The sequence below is a fragment of the Sorex araneus genome, chromosome 6 (assembly GCF_027595985.1).
Source record: "Sorex araneus isolate mSorAra2 chromosome 6, mSorAra2.pri, whole genome shotgun sequence".
NCBI lineage: Eukaryota > Metazoa > Chordata > Mammalia > Eulipotyphla > Soricidae > Sorex > Sorex araneus.
Window position 1 is genome coordinate 59,773,286 of NC_073307.1, and position 12,995 is coordinate 59,786,280.

The window sequence follows — 12,995 nt, forward strand, 5'->3', positions numbered from 1 at the left end:
GTGGCCATCTCACTGGGAGTCTGAGTCTGGTGATTTCTCGGTTTACCTGAGTAAGTTGGCAGCCAGGAGAGGTGCCAGTTCTTATCTCGCAGGAGTAGAGTCAAGTGTCTCTGGACTAGCTCTCTGGCTTCCACTGACAGTCCTCTTGCCTCAACTTATAGTTTATAATACCCAATATAGTGCCTAATCCCTATAATGCCTGAGATACATATACTACATATTAAGCATGCTGCTTACTTGTATATAGATACGTATCACTACTGAGCCTTGGCTGTGTGCCCCAGGATTAGACAGGAATGTCCCCTGAAGCTCCGGAAGTCCCAGCTAACAGGCCAGCAGACCAGCAAGCATCCCAGCCCACAGATGGGTGTGGAGTCTTGGGGTGCACAAAGAGTGCCTCTACTGGAGGGGTGAAAGTTCAGTGGGGGCCTTGGCGGATGTGATAGATAAGACAAACCCAGGAGGGCAATCTGCAGGGCAAAGATCAGTGAAGCAGAACAGGAAGCCAGGGTGGCAGCTGGGGCAGGGAGGGGCACAAGAGAGGAAGAGCAGATGTAACCCAGGGAGGTACCAGGCAGCACACATAGACACGGGACTGTGGGGAGACTTGGCATTAGTCTGAAGGCAAGCACTGGGGGTATCTGTCAGGGGCACAGGGACCAGAGAGAGAGCCGTGTTTGTTTGGGGGGCTTCACCCACACACTGCACTGGGATCACCCCGGGAGGTGCTGGCGGGACTAGATCCAGCCATGAACCCCTCCCGGCCCAGGGAGACCGGCCTTTGACCTCAGACCTGCCTGGCACAGAGGAGCCTTCAGCGTCCCACAGGGTTGGGGCTTGGGTCTCCCTCTGCTGACAGTGCCACATTCCAGCATGCCATTAGTCTCTGACTCCTTTCCCAGGCTCCCATGGAGTCAGGCCACTTATCACCTGCTCACTATGTGACACTTCATCTGCCAAGACAAATGTCACATTCAGAAAGCCTTCCAGTGAGGGAGGGCTTTGCAGACCTGGCCTGGGACTGGGCAGGAAGAGGGGACAATGGCCCACCCCCTAAGCAGTGCTCAAGGGCTATTCCTGGGTTCTGAGGTCAGGGTGCCGTATGTGTTGCCAAGGGTTTGAAGCAGGCCCTGCATGCACAGCAAGTGCCCTCACTCCTGTTGTGTCTCTGGAGGTGCGCCTTAGGGTCCACAGACAGAACCTTAGGGGAACGGGTCCTGACTGATGGCACCAATCATCCTGGTAACTAACTCCCAGCCCAGCGGCCAGTGTGAGCAACGAAATGCTGCCAATTCAAGAAAAGTGTGTCCCCAGTGTCAGAGCAACCAAGAGCTGCATTAGGCTGATCTCCATGACCCCGTGAGACTTCACGCCAGTAGAGCAGTTTTTAATTAAATGAAGTAAACGCTTTGGAAAGTGTGAAGCTGACAGCCTTGGTGAAGGCCAGAAATAGCAGCAAGGCCTGAGCACCTCTGCAGTGACTAGATCATGTCTGCAGGCTCGTGGGTTTCAGGACGGCTGCCTGCTGAGGCTCTGTCACATCTGAGCTGCCTCTGAGAACTGTCTGTCAGACAGAAGAGTCGTTAGCTCTGCTGCCCATGGCTGAACCACGTGCTTGGTGCGGGTCAGAGCTGCACGTCACAGCTGCACCAGATTCTCTGACACCTTCAGGGTTTGCTTCGGTCTGGTCTGGTTTAGGGGCTGTGCCCTATGATACTCTGGCTCAAGGACCGAGGGATACTCTTCTGGCTCAGGCCTAGGAATCAAAGTATGAGGATGTATCCTTTTGTTTTTGTGTTTTGTTTTTGTTTGGGGGCCACACCCAGCAGTGCTCAGAGTTTGCTTCTGGCTCTGTGCTCAGGGATCACTCCTGGTGGGCTCAGAGACCCTATGGGGTGCTGGGGATTGAACGTGGGTCTGCTGTATACAAGGCAAGTGTCCTACCTACTGTGCTATCTCTATGGCCCCTGTCCTTTCATCTTTGAAATATGTAACTTTGTCTTGGGGAGTTGGGGGTGCCATTATAAACAAACTCTCTCTCTGTCTCTCTGTCTCTGTCTCTGTCTCTGTCTCTCTCTCTCTCTCTCTCACACACACACACACACACACACACAGAGTGAGTCTGAGTTTACTTGTCATGGCATTAGGAGCGAGCAGCCCATTATCCTCCAGCTTACGATGCCTTAAAGACTCAATGTTTCAGGATTTGGGGTAAAGAACCCAGTTGGCTGAGCACAGCCTTTGCACACAGGATTCCCAGACCCACACGGTTCCCCCTCCTCCATACCACTGGGTGTGGGCCAAAGCAACAACAACTAAAAACAATTGCACTGCACTGTAGCACTGTACTCCCATTGTTCATCGATTTGCTTGAGCGGGCACCAGTAACATCTCCATTGTGAGACTTGTTGTTACTGATTTGGGCACATCAAATACTCCACGGGGAGCTTGCCAGGCTACTACTACTACTAACTAACTAAAAAAAAAAAATAGGGGCTGGAGCGATAGCATAGCGGGTAGGGCATTTGCCTTGCACGCAGCCGACCCGGGTTCGATCCCCAGCATCCCATATGGTCCCCCAAGCACCGCTAGGATTAATTCCTGAGTGCAAAGCCAGGAATAACCCCTGAGCATCTCTGAGTGTGACCCAAAAAAAAGCAAAAAAAAAAAAAATAGCAGTTTTCTGCCTTTAGCGTGGAAAACCAAAAGCATGACACCAGTGAGCTGCAGAGCCAAGGCCGCCACCTGCAGCTGCAGAAGGATTCTGAGCCCCCATCTAGAGTCTGAAGAACTGGACCTGGAGAGGCAGGGGGAGAGCAGCTGGGGCTCCCATCGGGCCTCTGAGTGCCCACACGGCCTGCAGGGACCCCATATGCCTGACCCCCTGTGGAAACAGGTCTGACTGCCGTGGAGCAGGTACACCTGAGCCTCCCTTTTGGGCACATTGGACAGGCCTTTCCCGAGAGCCTGTCCAGGGGGAACAGCACTGAGCCTGACAGCAAGGCCCTAAGCTCCATGGAGGCACAGCCAGTGAGCTGAGTCCAGCGCCCATGGCCTGCCGGGATCTCCTTCCCACCCCAGGAAGGCCACAGCACTGCAGAGAGCCACGTGACAATGCTCCTGGCTTGGGAGGCTTCTGTGACTCATTCCGTGGGCTCACTCGGGGCCCCGGGCCCCAGCCTGCCCTCCTGCCTGCCCTCCATGCTGATTCACACTGGGCTGGGTCTGACTGGAGCAGGGCCGTGCTGGGGTGGAGCGGGGATTCTCTGAAGGCCGGGAGGTCAGGAGGTCAAGTCTTGGGCCTCTGCTGTGGCCTGTGGCTGACTGCTGGAACAAGGAGGGAGGCACAGAGAGGAGAGCCGGTGAGAGGGAAGGAAGGAACAGAGGGGGAAACTCAGGCCTGGACAAAGGACCGAGCTTAAGGCACTGCTCTAGGTTCCACCCCTGGTCCTGCACAGTCCCCCAATCACCCCAGAAGTCGCCCAAAAGCCGAAAGTAAGTAAATTGTGAAGGAACAGTTCGTGCTGAATGCCTGTTTCCTGGCAGAAGACTTGTTCCATGTTCTCTGGGGCTGGAGAGATAGGACTCAGGGAGGGCACTTGTTCGATCCCCAGCATCCCATATGGTTCCCCTGAGCTCCGCAGAGCGATCCCTGAACACAGCCAGGAGGAAGCCCTGAGTGGCACTGGGTGTGGCCAAAAATAATTAAAAATAAAGGAAAAGTTGTTCTTGTGGCGGTAGTTCAAAAAGAGCTTTGCAGGGTCAGAGAGACAGGACAGCTGGGAGGGCACTTGCCTTTCATGCAGCTGACCGGGTTTGGTTCCTGGCACATTTGGTCGAGCCCGCCCGGAGTGAGCCCTGAGCACAGAGCCAGGAGGAAACTCAGAACTGTCAGGTGTGACCCAAAAACAAACAAAACAGGGGTGGGGAGGCTTTGCATGCTTAGGTCCTGGGTTCAAGCCGCAGCACCGAATGCTCCCTGAGCTTCTCTGAGGGTGACCCCCCTCCCCCATAGCAACAGCCTGAGAGTGGCCTCAGCACAGCAGGTATAGCCCCAAAAAAGAACCAAGTGGGGAAAAAGGGTCCCAATCTGAAACTCCTGAGCGCCCACCCCATGTTCTCATCTGTAAAATGGGTGCACGGACTAGCTGGTGCTGTGGCTGAGGAGTGGGTGAGGTGGTACACAAAAGGCCTTTGAGCATTGTTTGGTGTGTGGCCAGATGCTGCATAAATATTTGTGGAACAGAAGCAAAGAGAGGGCAGCGTGGGACCATGGTGCGAAGGCAGAGCTGGCACAGCAGCGGGCAAAGAGGGCGGAGCCGTGGCACCACGCAGAGAATTCAGGCACAGGCAGTGGAGGCAGGCTGTGTGGGCCAGCGGCAGAGACCTGGGCTGGGATGCAGCTTCCCGCCCTGTGACCCCCTCATATCCCTCCTAAGAGGCCACAGAACCTCGGGAGGGGGTCAGGCTTGCTGCAAGGAGTGCGGCCCCTGGGAAGGCCCCAGCTTCTGGCAGCCCAGGGCATTTTCAAGGTCTGCTTCCTGCGTGGGTGGGAGCTTGGCGCATTGGCTCCTGGAGCTCATCCGGGTCCCACGCAGAACTCTGGCATTCCAGGACAGAGCCAGCTGCGCTGGTTCCGGACCCACCTCGCGTGCCCAGCGCCTGAATTCCAGGGCCCTGCCCCCACCAGTGCCGGGGAGGACAGCTGCCCTGCTCAGGCTGTGTCCTGGGAACAGGGGCACACGGATGCTGGAAACGGCCTCAGGAGCCCAAAGCTGGCCCGCACTCACCCCACGCCCAGCCTCACTCACCCCGGTCCCAGCTTGGGCCCGCTCTCTCTCTTCCTGTCCCTCCTCCCCACCCTCCTCTCCCCTCTTTTTCTCGCCATTCTTCTCCCTCCTCCTTTTCCTGTGCTACCTCTTTGGTCCCTCAGCTACATACTTTTTTGATTTTGATTTTTGGGTCGCACTCAGCGGTGATCAGGGCTGACTCCTGGCTCTGCACTCATGAATCACTACTGGCGGTGCTCAGGGGACCCTCTAGGGTGTTGGGGATTGAACTTAAACAAACATCCTCCCAGCTGTACTATCTCCCCAGGCCCAGCCCACAGCTACATAGTTTATAGATGTAAATTTTAGAAATTTTGTAGGAGTGAAATCTCTGGATCGATAATGCAGGAGTTAAAGTGCTTTACTTAACAATGTGGACAGGGGCTGGTGTGATAGCACAGCAGGTAGGGCATTTGCCTTGCATGCGGCCAACCCAGGTTCGATTCCCAGTATCCCATATGGTCCCTGAGCACCACCAGGGATGATTCCTGAGTGCAAAGCCAGGAGTAACCCCTGTGCATCACCAGGTGTGACCCAAAAAGCAAAAATAAATAAATAAATAAAATTACACAACAGGAAAAATAAATAAATAAATAGAATTTTTAAAAAAAACTAGAAATTGAGCTCCCAATTGACCCAGCAACACCACTTCTGGGAATATACACTGGGGGCCCAAAAACACACAGCAGAAACACCATCCGTACTCCTATGTTCACTGCAGCACTAGTCACCATAGCCAGAATCTGGAAACCACTGGAGTACCCAAGAACAGACAAATGGATAAAGAAACTATGGCACATCTACACAATGGAATACTATGCAGCTGTTAGGAAAAATGAAGGCATGAAATTTGCTTATAAATGGATCATGCTGAGTAAAATGAGTCAGAAGGAGAGAAACAGATATAGAATGACTGCATTCACCTGTGGTATATAAAATATATGGTAGAGGACTAGTATCCAGGCCAGGGAAAACAGGGGCTAGGAGGACCTGTCAATGGTTGAAATCTACCACAAGTATGTGGGGGGCTGAGAGTAGGTAAGAGAGAGAAGAGGCCACTGTGACAATAATAGTTGGAAATGATCACACTGGACAAGAACTGAGTGTTAAAAGTAGGTAAAGGGATATACATGACAGCCTTTAAGTATTTGCATTGCAAACCACAATGCCCAAAAGAAGAGAGAGAGAGAGAGAGAGAGAGAGAGAGAGAGAGAGAGAGAGAGAGGAGAGAAGTGCCTGCCTCTCAGGCTAGGGGTGGGATGGGGATAATGGGAGGGAAATTGGGGAATTGGTGCTGGGAAATGTACACTGCTCAAGGGACGTGTGTTGGAACACTGTGTGACTGAAACCTAAACACGATCAGCTTTGTAAGAGTCTCTCTCATGGTGATTCAATTTAAAAAATGAGTAAATTAGGGGCCGTAGCGATAGTACATCGGGTAGGGCGTTTGCCTTGCAACGACCGACCTGGGTTCGATTCCCAGCATCCCATATGGTCCCCTGAGCACCGCCAGGAGTGATTCCCAAGTGCAGAGCCAGGAGTCAGCCCTGAGCATCGCCGAGTGTGATCCAAAAAGCCAAAAAAAAAAAAAAGGTAAATTTAAAAATAAAAAATCATGAATAAGTAAAAATGAATAAATAAATAAAAATAAAAGTGCTTTCCTTGTATGTTGTGATCTGGATCCCCTCACCTAGTTCCCCTCCAGAAGTGATCCCTGAGCACAGAGCCAAAAGTAAGCCCTGAGCACTGACAGGTGTGGCCTAAGACCTGGGGTGGGGGGTATAAAATCAGTTCGTTCCTGAGACCAGAGCTTTGCATGTAGGAGCCTGTTCGATTCCCCAGCACTGCATGCTCCCCTGAGGACCACTGGAAGTGATCCAGGAGCAGAGCCAGAGGCAGCGCCCAAACTCTACCAGGTGTGGTCCCAAAACAAAACAATGATACAGGTCCATCACGTTTGCTTTTTGCCCAAGTATGGCCTGAAAGAAAAAATGTTTTTAAAAAAATTTTAAACAGAAAAATGTTTTTTTTTTACATCTTTTTTCTTTTTGCTTTCCCTGGCGGTGCTTGGGGGACCATATGAAATGTTGGGAATCGAACCCGGGTCGGCGACGTACAAGGCAAATGTCCTACCTGCTGTGCTACCACTCTAGCCCCTAAACAGAAAAATATTAACAAATAAATAGTGCATGGCCAAGGGCAGGGGGACAAGCCAAAGGGCAGGAGCGCAGATTTGCACAGAGACTTGGCTCAGTCCCCAGGACCACAGGGTCCTCCAATCCCCAGCCAGGAGCCACCCCCAATACCAACTGGCCAGGAGTAACCTCTGAGCACTGTGGCAATTAATAAGGAGAAGCCGATCAATAAGGTGTCCCTCCGCCTGTCCTGTTTCCATGCTGAAGCTGTAGTTTGAGCAGACAGATTTTCCCAGTCATAGGAGCAGATAGAGGACCTAAGTCTGTCTTCAAGCCCGGACGTCAGAGGTGGAGATGGGGCTCCCACTCACCAGGAGGGGCTCTACCAGCACCCCTGTCACTGCCCCGTGACTCCTCAGCGGCGGTGCCTGCTTTTTATGGTGGTCAGTCACTCTCCTGATACCCCAGCTTCCTGCAACAGCCTCCAGATAAGACGCATTCCCAGAGCGGGGCTGAGTGCCAGAGTGCACCGCAGGGCAGCTGGTCTGGAGAGAGCGCAAGGGGTGGCCGACTCTGAGAAGCCACGGTGTGTTACGGGGGTGGGGGGAGGGAAGCGGAAGCCATCTGCACACAGCCCTCCCTTAGTGTGGAACTTGGTGAGGGCCAGGGCTGCAGGAGCTCAGAGCTCCCTCATGGCTCAGTGCTCAGAGCTGACTCCCAGCTCTGCGCTCAGGGCTGACTCCTGGCTCTGTGCTCAGGAATCACTCCCGGCTCTGTGCTCAGGGCCCGTTCCTGGCTCTGTACTTGGGGCTCACTCCTGGCTCTGTGCTCGTGCTCAGGGCTTACTCCTGGCTCTGTGCTTGGGCCTGGCTCCTGGCCCTGTGTTCGGGGCTCACTCACTCCGAGCAGGCAGGCCACCACTCATGCTACCAGGGATCAAGCTCAGGTCAACGATGAGCTTTACCTGCTGGACTCTCTCGGCCTCCACTCACGAAGCACTAAGGCAGCATCTGTGCTGGGTCTGACTCTGTGGTCACTCAGATCAGACCCCCACCCTGCACTGAGAGGCCCATGTTGGAGAGGGGGTCCTGGAGAGAGGTACAGTATTTGGAGGGCTATAGGGGAGGCTTGACATGGAATGACCTACCTGCACTGTCAAAGATGAATACATTTGTTCCAAATAAATAAATGGGGCAACAATATCCCCTGCTCCATCAACCAGTTGTTGGCACTGAGAGAAAAAACACAACCCCATGAGACCGGAGTGATAGTCCAATGGCAGAGGCACTGCCCTGTACACAGCTGCCTGGCCTCGACCCCCAGCACTGCCCCACCAGGAGTAACCTCTGAGCACAAAGCCAGGAGGCAGCCCTGAGCACCACTGGGTGTGGCCCCCAAACAAACAACATGCCTACTCCAGATGGAATCCCGGCGACCAAGCAAGGCCCAGCTATGTGGGTTCCAGGACTAAATCTCCATGCCGCATGGTGGCAGAGGTGCCAGGCTGTCCAGCCCCGTTTCCCCGCCCACTTGTTGTCCTGGCTGTCACCCCCACAATGTGCCTCCAGGTACCGTCTTAGCACACCAACAGCCCTGGTCCAGAGACGCCTAATTGAATTTCAAAATGGATTAGTGCCCTACAGAAATGTCTCTGGAACCCAACCATTTACAATCTAGGATCCAGAAGCATGTGGCCATGGCACCCATTATGTTCGAAATGAGGAAGGGACAATAAATGATCTAGCATCTGCCCCTGGCAGGCAAGCTTGAGTGGTGGTGGGAAAATTTAAGCAAAACATAATGCCCCAAAGTAGAGAGTATTGGAGAAATTGCCTGCCATGGAGGCAAGGTGAGGACTGGGGGGCGGAGGGGGGCCGGGAATGGATATACTGGGGACACTGGTGGTGTAAAGTGTGCACTGGTGGAGGGATGGATGTTCTATCATTACGTGGCTGAATCTCGAACATGAAAGCTTTGTAACTATCTCATGGTGATTCAATCTAAAAAAAAAAAAGAGGAAAAGAAACCAGCAAACAAACAAACAAACAAAAAGAAAGAAAGAAAATGGAAAGATACACTCTTCTGCACGGTGGTTATTTCCGTAGTAGAGTCCACCCCAACGGCCAGGGCTGTCCCTCCAGTGGCAGAGGTCACACTGCCTGGGAGTGTGCATGGCTCATGACCAAAAAATGCAAGAAAGTCATTCCTGCCACTACAGGGCACTGTGCTGGGACACTCCCGGCCACCCTGCGGGCCTGTCCTTCCCCGGGACATCAGAGGCTCTGGAAGAAACTTGCAAAAGGCCACTTTCCTGTAGAACCTTTGTCCCAGAGAAGACGCAGCTCTGTTCCTCCTGCCACGTCCCTGGGCCATCACTGCCTACCCTGGCGGGGAGGGGGGGGCGGTTCAGGGACCAGCTTCCTGTCTAGCACCTTCATCACTAAATGATGTGAGTGAGTGGGAGGGCTGGGCAGTGAACTCAAGGCCTCACGTGCAAGAGGAAGCACTTGTGTGTGTAAATGGTCTGAAATGATATTTATATTTTTACTAGTTTAAAATGTCCACAAATGGTCGGAGCTATAGTACAGCGTGCAAGATGTTTAACTTGCATGCAGCCAATTCGGATTCTATCCCTGGTATCCCATAGGGTCCCCCGAGCACAGCCAGGAATGATTTCTGAATGCAGGCCCAGGAGTAATCCCTGAGCATCGCCAGGTGTGGCCCAAAAAGCCAAAAAAAAAAAAAAAAAAGAAAAGAAAAGAAAAATACGTCCACGAAGGTCAGAGCAATAGTACCTTAGGTAGCATGCTTGCCCCCCCCCGTCCCACAGGGTCCCCTGGGCTCACCAAGAGTGATCCCTGAGCACAGAGCCAGGAATAATCCTTGAGCACATCCAAAAACCAAAAAGATAAATAAATACATAAATAAACAAAATGAAATTTTGTCTGGGTGCACTTTTTGTGTTATTTTTACTTTGGGGCCACACTTGTCAGTAATTGGGGATTACTCCTGGCTCTGTGCTCAGGGCTCACTTCTGGCTCTGTGCTCAGGGCCGACTCCTGGCTCAGTGTGCGGAGCTCACTCCTGGCTCAGTGCTCGGGGCTCACTCAGGCCCTGTACTCAGTGCTCATCCTGGCCCTGTGCACGGGGCTCACTCCTGGGGATTGCATGTTTCCGCTTCTGGTTTGCACAAGATGCGTAGAAAGCAGGGAAGCTGAGGGCTTCTTGTTCTTGATGCCTCCAGCTCCAGGCTGAGTGAGTACAGTGGACCCAAAGCCCTTTCCTGCGCAGCTTTGAGATGAGGGAACTCAGCAGGCTAAGAGAGGCTGGGCCTCGACTCCCCCTTGAGGCAGCAAGGGGAAAACAAGGCAATACGGAAAGGCAGACAGCGGAAGCGGAGAGGGAGTGGGGGTGCTGCCAGAAGTTGAGAGAAAGCAGAGGGGCAGGAAGGAGAGAGGCTGGCGGATTGGGCAGAGGCTCTTGCGCAGGGTGTCCCCGTGGGGACGGACGCATTCCTGGGCGAGGGGCAGGGCAGAGCCCAGCGCTGCAGGAGAGCGAGAACGGGGCGCAGAGAGGCTGGGGACTGACAGCCCCTGTGGTCCCGAGCTCTGATGGCAGCTCAGGAGGGCAGATGCAGGCTGCAAAGCCCGGAAGGAAGGAACCTACCGGGTCGCCCGAAAATCACACAAAACACTGTGAGGAAGGGGATTTCCGGCAATTGACCAGGTGTGTGCGCTGCCTTGGGGCTGAGCCCAGGTCTCTGTAGAGCAAACTTTGGGCAAGGAAGAGGACGAGGAGGAGGAGGAGGAAAAGGAGGAGGAAAAGGAGGAGTCAAAGAATGAGGAGGAGAAGGAAGTAGAGGAGTAGAAGGTGGAGGAGGAGCAGGAGGAGGAGGATAAAGTGGAGGAGGAGGAGGAGGAAGAGAAGGAGGAGGAGGAAGGAGGAAGAAGGAGGAAGAGGAGAAGAAGGTGGAGAAGGAGGAAGAGAAGGTGGAGGAAGAGCAACTGAAGGAGCAGGGGAAGCAGGAGGAGGAAGAGGATAAAGAGGAGGAGGAGGAGGAGGAGGAGGAGGAGGAAGTGGAGGAGCAGAAGGTGGAGAAGGCACAGGAGGAAGGAAGAAGAGGAGGAGAAGGGGGAAGAGGAGGAGGAGGAGCAGAAGAAGCAGGAGGGAGCAGGGGAAGAGGCATTGCAAGCTGCACAGCAATTCATCAGAGGGCTGTCGCCCCCTGCAGGCCAGCAGGGGGAACGCCAGCAAGTGAAGGCGTGTTAGCTGCTGGGGTCACAGCCCCCCTAGCTGCTGTGACCCCTAGCTGCTGGGGTCACAGCCCCCACCCGGACAGCGAAAAGACAGCTCCCAGGGTGCAAGCCCGCCTGACCTCCTCAGGCCCAGGCCTCCCCACTCCCCTTTGCCTGCGTGCTCAGCTCTCCAGGGCCCAGCCGTGTGCTGATGCGCGCGGTTCAGCCCTCCACGGCCCCCGCCGTGTCCCCGCGGCCCCATCGTCCAGTCAGGACTTCAGAGCCTGAACAGCCCATCCCCAGTCCCGGGGAGCCCTGAGCAGGGCGCGTCAGACTGGCGCTGGGTTCAAACCCTCGCTTCATCACCTTGTGTGCCATATTCCGACCCCAGGGTTCAAAGAGAGGACCCCAGGGACCCAGCATTGCTGGGAGTGGCTCCAAGCACCAATGACTGCGGCCTCCAAAAAAAATAAGAAGAAGAACTAGTTTGTAGCTTGCCAGGCTCCCGTATTCGATATGCCAAAAACAGCAGCAAAAAGTCTCACAATGGAGATGTTACTGGTGCCCGCTTGAGCAAATGGATGAGCAACGGGATGACAGTGATACAGTGAACTAGTTCATGCCTGGAGAGGGGGACCCCATGTAGTGAGTGAACACACACCAGTAGTAGTGAACACACACCGTGCAGTAGTAGGCGCGGGTAGGCAGCCAGGGCATTAGAAAAACAGAAGAGGGGCTGGAGTGATAGCACAGCGGGTAGGGCGTTTGCCTTGCACGCGGCCGACCCGGGTTCGAATCCCAGCATCCCATATGGTCCCCTGAGCACCGCCAGGGGTAATTCCTGAGTGCATGAGCCAGGAATGACCCCTGTGCATTGCCGGGTGTGACCCAAAAAGCCAAAAAAAAAAAAAAAAAAAGAAAAACAGAAGAGATAAAACTGGCCTGGTGGGAGCCTGGGGCCATCTGGGGACTCTGTGACTGGCCAGGTTCCCTGTCAGGTTTTGGGGCTGGTTGGTTGTCTTGTTTACAGCCACACCTAGCTGTGCTCAGAGCTCACACCTGCTCTGTGCCCAGGGACCCTGAACGCACTGGGGAGCCAGCTGGGGACAGAGTCCAGGTTAGCCGGCCCTGCCCCCAGACGCCCTCTCTGGGAATCTGCTCAGGTTGAGGCCGGCACTTGGTGAAGGGCAGAGTTTTTTGAAACTTTTTTTTTCTGCTATTTTTAACAGCAGTCAACAGCTAGGAAGATACTGGCCGGGCAGGAGGTCAGAGCACTGGGATGGTTTTGAGAGGCAAACTCCTGGTGACGAACCCAAAGCAGCACTGGGCCTGAGATAAGAGCCGGATAAGAGCTGAGATAAGTGGGGCAGCTGTGCAAGACCGGCTGGACAAAGTCAAGGTTAGCGGAGAGAGGACCCTGCGGGCTCATCCCCCAAGACTGGCCCCTGCGAGGGGAGACCGGAAGAAGCCAGTAACATATGGGGACCACAGGGTGGAACGAAAACTGATGTTCTTGCACGTGGCCAACCAAGGTTTGATCCCCGCACCCCACATGATCCCCTGAGCACCGCCAGGAATCATCTCTGATTCAGAGCCAGGAATAAGCCCTGAGCACTGTTGGATGTGCCCCCACGGCACCCCTCCCCCCAAAAAAAAAACTGCTAAAAATATAGTTCAAAAGAAAAAGAAAATTCTGGGGGCTGGGGGTCAGGAAAAGGGCTCCTTGGGCTGGAGCACTTGCTTTACAGGAAGGAGACTGGGGTTCAAGCCCAGCACCACATGGTCTCCCATGCACT